The sequence below is a fragment of the Oncorhynchus clarkii genome, chromosome 31, assembly GCF_045791955.1.
Source record: "Oncorhynchus clarkii lewisi isolate Uvic-CL-2024 chromosome 31, UVic_Ocla_1.0, whole genome shotgun sequence".
Lineage (NCBI taxonomy): Eukaryota > Metazoa > Chordata > Actinopteri > Salmoniformes > Salmonidae > Oncorhynchus > Oncorhynchus clarkii.
Genome location: NC_092177.1, coordinates 38655111 through 38663209, shown reverse-complemented (window position 1 = coordinate 38663209; position 8099 = coordinate 38655111).

The window sequence follows — 8099 nt, the reverse complement described above, 5'->3', positions numbered from 1 at the left end:
CAAAATTGGATCAGCCTGTAGTGTGGTTTTCCACTTTAATTTTATGTATGACTCCAAATCCAGACCTCCATGGGTTGATAAATTTGATTTCCATTGATAATTTTTGTGTTATTTTTTTGTCAGCACATTCAACTATGTAAAGAAAAAAGTATTTAATAAGACTATTTCATTCATTCAGATCTAGGATGTGTTATTTTAGTGTTCCCTTTATTTTTTTGAGCAGTGTAATATGGCCGGGGTTCGAGGCTACCGACATTAGCTAAATTAGCTGGTCAGTATTTGATTTAGCTTATGCTAAGCACTGCTGATCCTGGTGCTAGGTTAATGTTAGCTGAATTTTATAGCCAGTGATGAGAAACAGATCCTTCCGCTGTAAACTAGCTGATAAACTTTATGATTCAGTAACAACAATTTTCAAAGACAAAACCATTACCATGTCAACGATCATGCTCTGCTTGCAGTGGAAAAGGAACAGTAACAACAATTTAGGGAAATTTAGGGAAATTGTCTGGTAGAATGTGCATATTAAAGAGCGCATTAAGTTAGCTTGTGTAGGTAAATATTTTGCAAGTGTAGCCATTAATTTGACAGGTGCAGGACCACTTGCAGCCGTTTATTTAGCACGCGTTGGACCGCCTGCAAGCACATTTGCACACTCTTATTTGAGGTATGTAGGTGTTAACTTAGTGCGTGAAGACGTTACCTTAATGGGCGCACACGTTGATTTAGCACGTTGATTTAGCGCCTGCACCTGCTTACTTTACACGCGTAGCATTAAAAAGATTGCGTTTTGACCACGTGCTTTATGACACAAACGGAATTCCATACACATCTCGCAAATCATCAGTATTTTAAGCTGTATTTTTAAAAAATGCTTTCAATCTGTTTGGCTTTAGTGGTGCATTTTCTTAAGACACTCACTTAACCTGGGCCATTGACATCCTGTTAGTAAAGAGCCACTTGTTTCTCTACTTGGTAATGAACCGGTGGCCTCCGACCAATTATGATGTTCACAGAGCCAAAGGATCATGGCAAAACTCCCAGGGCTCTGAACTCCTTGTGTGCGTGAAATCCATTTCCATAGCTGTCTTTAATCTGTCACATTAACATGTAGGAGACATTCAATCTCCATTTCTCTTCCCTTTTTCAGCTCCGTGAGCAATTTCAGCCCAGCGAAGTTCCTGTGCCATTTCTACCTCATTGATCAGCAAAAAAATTCCTGTAAATGGGAACTTTAAAAAACTGTACTTCTATAAGAGAGAGCATTTTCTCATGGGAATGGCTTACTAAGAACCATTTCCAAAAGGACAAATTCGAGGTAAAAGCACTTTCTCACTGTGTGTGTTGCTTTCACAATGCCCATGCATTATGAAAGCAACACACACAGCAGCACCATAGCATACCAGATAGCACACCTCAGCTGTTATTGTAGTTTCATATACGTACAGTTCAGTGTAGTATTTCTGCACATCCCTACATTCTACAGCACATGCTAAATAAGTAATTAATTTCAAATGTTGGCTATAGGTGATGATGACTGGGCTTTTTCATGTGTCGCAGGTAGTGTGGGGCCAAACGGTGGCTAGGCACATAATTTCACGGTTAATCTTCCTGGAGCATATTTCCCTCCATCTCACTCTGACTGCAACGTATTGTTTCCATTGATTGGCTAATTTTTCTTCAAACTGTGCAGAACATTTCATTACATTTGGGGATGGGCTTGAGCTCGCAGAGAGATGGGGTAGGAAATAAGGCAGTGGGTGGGTGGGGGGGGTGGGGGGGGGGGGTGGGGATCAGGTCGCTTCTGAGCATGTAAGTAGTAAATCAAGGGTTAAACTGATCCAAAAGTTTGTAAGAGGCAAAGAAACGTGAGTTGGCAATTTAAAGTAGGTGCATATAAAATGGATTAAGCAAAGGGTTCATGGTTCTTGACATGTCTCAGAGAAAACACAACTCACCATGCAGTCTACCAGAGTATAGAACGGACCCTCGGGAATGAGCATTAGAAAACAATGCACATTGCAAGTTATATAAAGAAAATATATGGTCAACTACCCCAAGCGTCAGAGTATCTGTATTAGCAGATACGAGACAAAACTATGTCTTATGGCATTAAACGTTATGTAATTGACATTACAACCCTTAAGGGAAAACCACGAGGTCTTATGTGAAGTTAGTCTTTTAACATGTGACAGCATGTAAAAGCAACATGTGATGGATGACATGAGACCTTAAAAACATTTGAGCACATGTGAAAACATGATCTCGTGAAGTATTTGTGACAACGTGGGTGCAAAATGTCAACATGTGATACAATGTAACTATATTTAATTTATCTTTATCTAACTAGGCAAGTCAGTCAAGAACAAATTCTTATTCACAATGATGGCCTACCCCAGCCAAATCCGGACGATGCTGGGCCAATTGTGCGCCGCCCAATCATAGCCGGATGTGATACAGTCTGGAATCGAACCAGTGACTGTAGTGACGCCTCTTGCACTGAGATGCAGTGCCTTTGACCACTGCGCAACTCAGTAACCCTATACATAAGATTTTAACATTTTCCACATGTGAAAATGCTAATTCGATTTTCACATTGAATAAATGTGAACATATAGTTTCACATGTGGACATGTATCTTTTGTTTTCACATAAAAATTATATTTCAACATGTTAAAACAGTAATGACAATTCTCCCATGTGAAACTGCAAACAATTTTTTTTTATACCCTCTTTTGCAATATTGTCTAATCGCTGCAACTCCCCAACAGGCTCGGGAGGCGAAGGTCGAGTCATGCGTCCTCCGAAACATGACCCGCCCAACTACAATTCTTAACACCCACGCGCTTAAGCCGGAAGCCAGCCACACCAATGTGTCAGAGGAAACACCGTTCAACTGACAATAAATATCAGCCTGCAGGCACCCGGCCCACCACAAGGAGTCACTAGAGCACAAATGAGCCAAGTAAAGCCCCTCCAGCCAAACCCTCCCCTAACCCAGACGACGCTTGGCCAATTGTGCACCGCCCTATGGTACTCCCAAACACAGCCAGTTGTGACACAGCCCGGGAACAAATCCAGGTCTGTAGTGACACACTGTGCCACTTGGGGGGCCCTATTTCATGTGTCTTTTAGTCAACAGAATTCATGAAATGGGGCTTTTAAGGTCTTTAATCAATGACAATGTGATTACATTTGACATGATCACCTAATACTGACTTTTCAATACAACCCCACATGGGATTTGAACTCAAAACCTCTAGTTCTGGAGTATGCTGATCTTTCTGCTTGCATCACAAAGTCTGTAGCATTCTCAGAACTCCCCTACACTTTCATTACCTATAACAGATGTTTGCACTTACCAAAAGAGTGCCATCTGCACTGCTATTTTAGTTATCAATTCATCTGACTATTCTCTCAACACTAATTTAATGAATTTATTTCAGCAATTTGAAGGTTTTCTGTATAGCTGTCTAATCTTGGTGGGACGTATTATTCTGTTACTCCCGAATCACTATGATACATGCTGTATAATACTTCTTCTTGGGTGTATTATACAAAGCAGAGATTTACTCTGAAGTCCAAAGTGTAAGAATATTTTACATTTTTTAATTTCAATCTTTATTTAACTTGGCAAGCCGGTTAAGAACAAATTCTTATTTACAATGACGGCCTTTCCCTGGCCTGGCGCTGGGTTTACTGTGTAAATAAACATACACAATGTAATCATATTCGTCATATATGTTAGTTGCGGCTATATTGTGATGTTCCTGGAGACATTCTAATGACATATTTTTGTTTGCATGTGAAAATTTGAATCCACATGGTTATGTGATCAAATGTGAAAATCCCCGAGAAACTTCATGTGAACTATAGTTTTCCAAAACCACATGGTTTCACAGGTGAAAGGTTATGTGAAAATCCATATGTGAAGCTTCATGTGAATTATTATCACATTTGAAGTGTTCCAAATGGTTTCACATTGTGGAAAACGTGAACATTTCACATGTAAAATCACGTTTTGTTTTCGAAAGGGAGTGCTCTAAAATGTATCCATCTCTTCCCTCTCTCTCCAAAAGGTCTTGACAGTCAAATCCTGTTCAGGCTGGAGAAGCTCTCAGCTTTAAGTGACTGTACCGAACTTCCTCCCTCAGGCCATTTGGAACAAAATAACCCACCTAAAGGAGAAATAAAAATCCTTCCTTCCTTCTTTCAACCTCATCTCCTCATCCCCTTGAGTCCACTACACTACACCACACAACTATCCACTATGACCACTAACCGGTTCCGATGGCAAACTTGCAGGCAGCAATCAAGCTGTCAGTGGCAAACTGGATTTACTTCACAATGAGGACCAGTACTGCGCAATGTGCAGGTAGTCTTGGGGGATGCTTAACATTGTAGTAGAGAAGCTGCGGCCCCCTGGGGAGAATGTCTTTGATGCTGAGCACCGTCTCCAGAGAATGTCATCTCTAATTGCTTCAGAGATTGGTCTCTCTCTATCTCTCTCCCTCCCTCCTTCATCCCTCCATTTCTCACCCACCTATGAGCCGTTCTGGGGTTTGCCAAAGGAAAGCCTGTTTCCTGCCAATGTTTGAAATCCACTTAATTTCTTTTCAAGCTGCAGTTTGATGGGAAAGCATTTGAACAGCCAGCAACTAATGACTACCCGAAATACATAATGTTCATCCACAGCACTGACTGCACAGCACACAAACACTTGAATTCTGAGCACTGACTGCACATACATATGAATCCACAGCACTGACTGCACATACACATGAATCCACAGCACCGACTGCACATACACATTAATCCACAGCACCGACTGCACATACACATGAATCCACAGCACCGACTGCACATACACATGAATCCACAGCACCGACTGCACATACACATGATTCCACAGCACCGACTGCACATACACATGAATCCACAGCACCGACTGCACCTACACATTAATCCACAGCACCGACTGCACATAAACATGAATCCGTAGCTGCGGAACGAAGTGAGAAGCCCAAGACAAAGAAACTTGACTCGTCACACCTTCAACATTATTTTTTCAACTTCTTCAACCTAAAAATGCGAGTGAGCGATAATCAGAAAGTCATTTGTGAATGTATTAATAGTATGTAGGGTCTTTAAGATGTCCGGTAAAGGTAATTAAGTCACTTCAATCTTCCAGAATGAGCTGTGTTTTCAATCATGATCACCTCAAAAGGTTTTACAGCTGCACCATCAAGAGCATCACTGCCTGGTATGGCAACAGCTTGGCCTCTGACTGCAAGGCACTACAGAGGGTACTGCGTACGGCCCAGTACATCACTGGGGTCAAGCTTCCTGCCATCCAGGACCTCTATACCAGGCAGTGTCAGAGGAAGGCCCTAAAAATTATCAAAGACTCCAGCCACCCTAGTCATAGACTGTTCTTTCTGCTACCGCACGGCAAGCGGTACAGGAGCGCCAAGTCTAGCTCCAAGAGGTTTCCAAACAGCTTCTACCCCCACCCCCCCCCCACTACTTTTACACTGTTATGATCTATGCATAGCCACTTTAATAACTCTACCTACATGTACATAACTACCTCGATTAACTCGACACCGGTGCCCCCTGCACATTGACCCCATGGATATAAAGCCCAGCTATTGTTATTTACTGCTGCTCTTTCATTATTTGTTATTCCTATCTCTTACCTTTTTAGGGATTTTCTTAAAACTGCATTGTTTGTTAAGGGCTTGTAAGTAAGCATTTCAACACCTGTTGAATTAGGCACATGTGACAAATAACATTTGATTTGAATTTATGTTTCTAACGTTGACTCCAGTCAAGACTAACATATGACAACTAATTAACATTTAATGAAAGGTATCCTCTCTGAAAACCTGGTTGTATATTGAAATATATTCACACATAATTACGACGCCCCCACACCTTTCTGGAAAGCCATGCAGCGTCCCAAGAAGCAAAGAAAATGAAATTGTCACGATATATCACATTTTTTAAATTATTTACTTTGGTGCCAACTTCTTCCAGTCATTTACAATGTGCCCAGTATTTGTCGATGCATGGGGAGTTAGGGGGGTAATCAAACTCATCCCTAACACCCATTGTCTGTCAGTTGAATTTAATTCCCCATTAAATTGAGTGATTGCGAGCAGCGAGTGAATCACCCTGCTACAGACCCCACATGTTCGTTGTCCACAGCCAGGCTCATTAAATCTTTCAAATGCCCATTTCCCTGCTCCTGCTTTGTGCCCTCATATTTTAATTAATTCCCAGGCAATGTTATGATAGCTTATAATGGGTGTGTTGCCAGTGTTGCAATGGGGTCTCGACAAATATCTTGATCATTATGGCGAAGTAGTCCATTAATAAAATACTAGTAAGATATCGCATTGTGTTGAGATATTTTACTGTGTTTAACTGTAAAAACATTCAATGTCGTATTGCATGCTTGAACCAATCATATTGTAGTTTGTTGACTGCATCCTCAAATTGGTGGCCATATAATACAAATGAATGGTTTGGGATGTACATATAGATACTACTACATCCTTCCTGAAGAAGTAACTACTAATACATACACCAGTACATGTCTGTGTCATTAAAACACAAGCCCCAGTAGTTACAGTGCTTTCAAAAAATTTTCTGACTTCTTAAACTTATTCCACATGCTGTATTACAGCCTGAATTCAACATGTATTAAATAGATATTTTTACTCACCCATCTACACACAATACCCGATAAAAACAAAAGTGAAAACATGTTTTAGAAATATCTAATTCACATAAGTATTCATACTTTTTTATATTCACACTTTTTCAATACTTTGTAGAAGCACCTTTGGCAGTGATCACATCTGGTAAGTATCTAAGAGTTTTCCACACCTGGATAGTGCAACATTTGCCCATTATTGTTTTCACAATTCTTCAAGCTCTGTCAAATTGGTTGTTGGTCATTACTAGACAACCATTTTCAGGTGTTGCCATAGATTTTCAAGTAGATTTAAGTCAAAACTGTAACTCGGCCACTCAGAAAAATACACTGTCTTCTTTGTAAGCAACTCCAATGTAGATTTGGCCTTGTGTTTTAGACTATCGTCCTGCTGAAAGGTGAATTAATCTCTCAGTGTATGTTGGAAAGCAGACTGAACCAGGTTCCGTCTAGGATGTTGCTTGTGCTCAGCTACATTCTGTTTATTTTTTATTCTGAAAAACTCCCCAGTCCTTACGATTACAAGCATACCCATAACATTATGCAGCCACCACTAGGCTTTAAAACTTCTTGGTGACAGGGAGGGCAGTATTGAGTGCCTTGGATGAATAAGGTGCCCAGAGTAAACTGCCTGCTACTCTGTCCAAGATGCTAATATATGCATATTATTAGTAGTATTGGATAGAAAACACTCTGAAGTTTCTAAAACTGTTTGAATGTTGTCTGTGAGTATAACAGAACTCATATGGCAGGCAAAAACCTGAGAAAAATCCAACCAGGAAGTGGGAAATCTGAGGCTTGTAGTTTTTTTAACTCGGCCCCTAATTGTAGATACAGTGGGATATTGGTTATGTTGCACTTCCTAAGGCTTCCACTAGATGTCAACAGTCTTTAGAACTTTGTTTGAGGATTCTACTGTGAAGTGGGGGCTCATAAGGGCTGTTTGAGCCAGGTGTCTGGCAGATTGCCACAGGCTCTGAGGCGCGGTCATGAGAGAGTTAGCTCTCGTTCCAATGCTTTTCTACAGACAATGGAATTCTCCGGTTGGAACCCTATTGATGATTTATGTTAAAAAACATCCTAAAGATTGATTCTATACTTAGTTTGACAAGTTTCTACGGGCTGTAACGGACCTTTTTGAACTTTTAGTCTGACGTTCGGCAGGACCTGAACGCGCTTTTGGATTTGTTTACCAAACGCCCTAACAAAAGAAGCTATTTGGACATAATGATGGACATCATATCGAACAAAACAAACATTTATTGTGGAACTGCAATTCCTGGGAGTGCATTCTGATGAAGATCATCAAAGGTAAGTGAATATTTATAATGCTATTTATGACTAATGTTGACTACCCAATATGGCAGATATCGTTTTG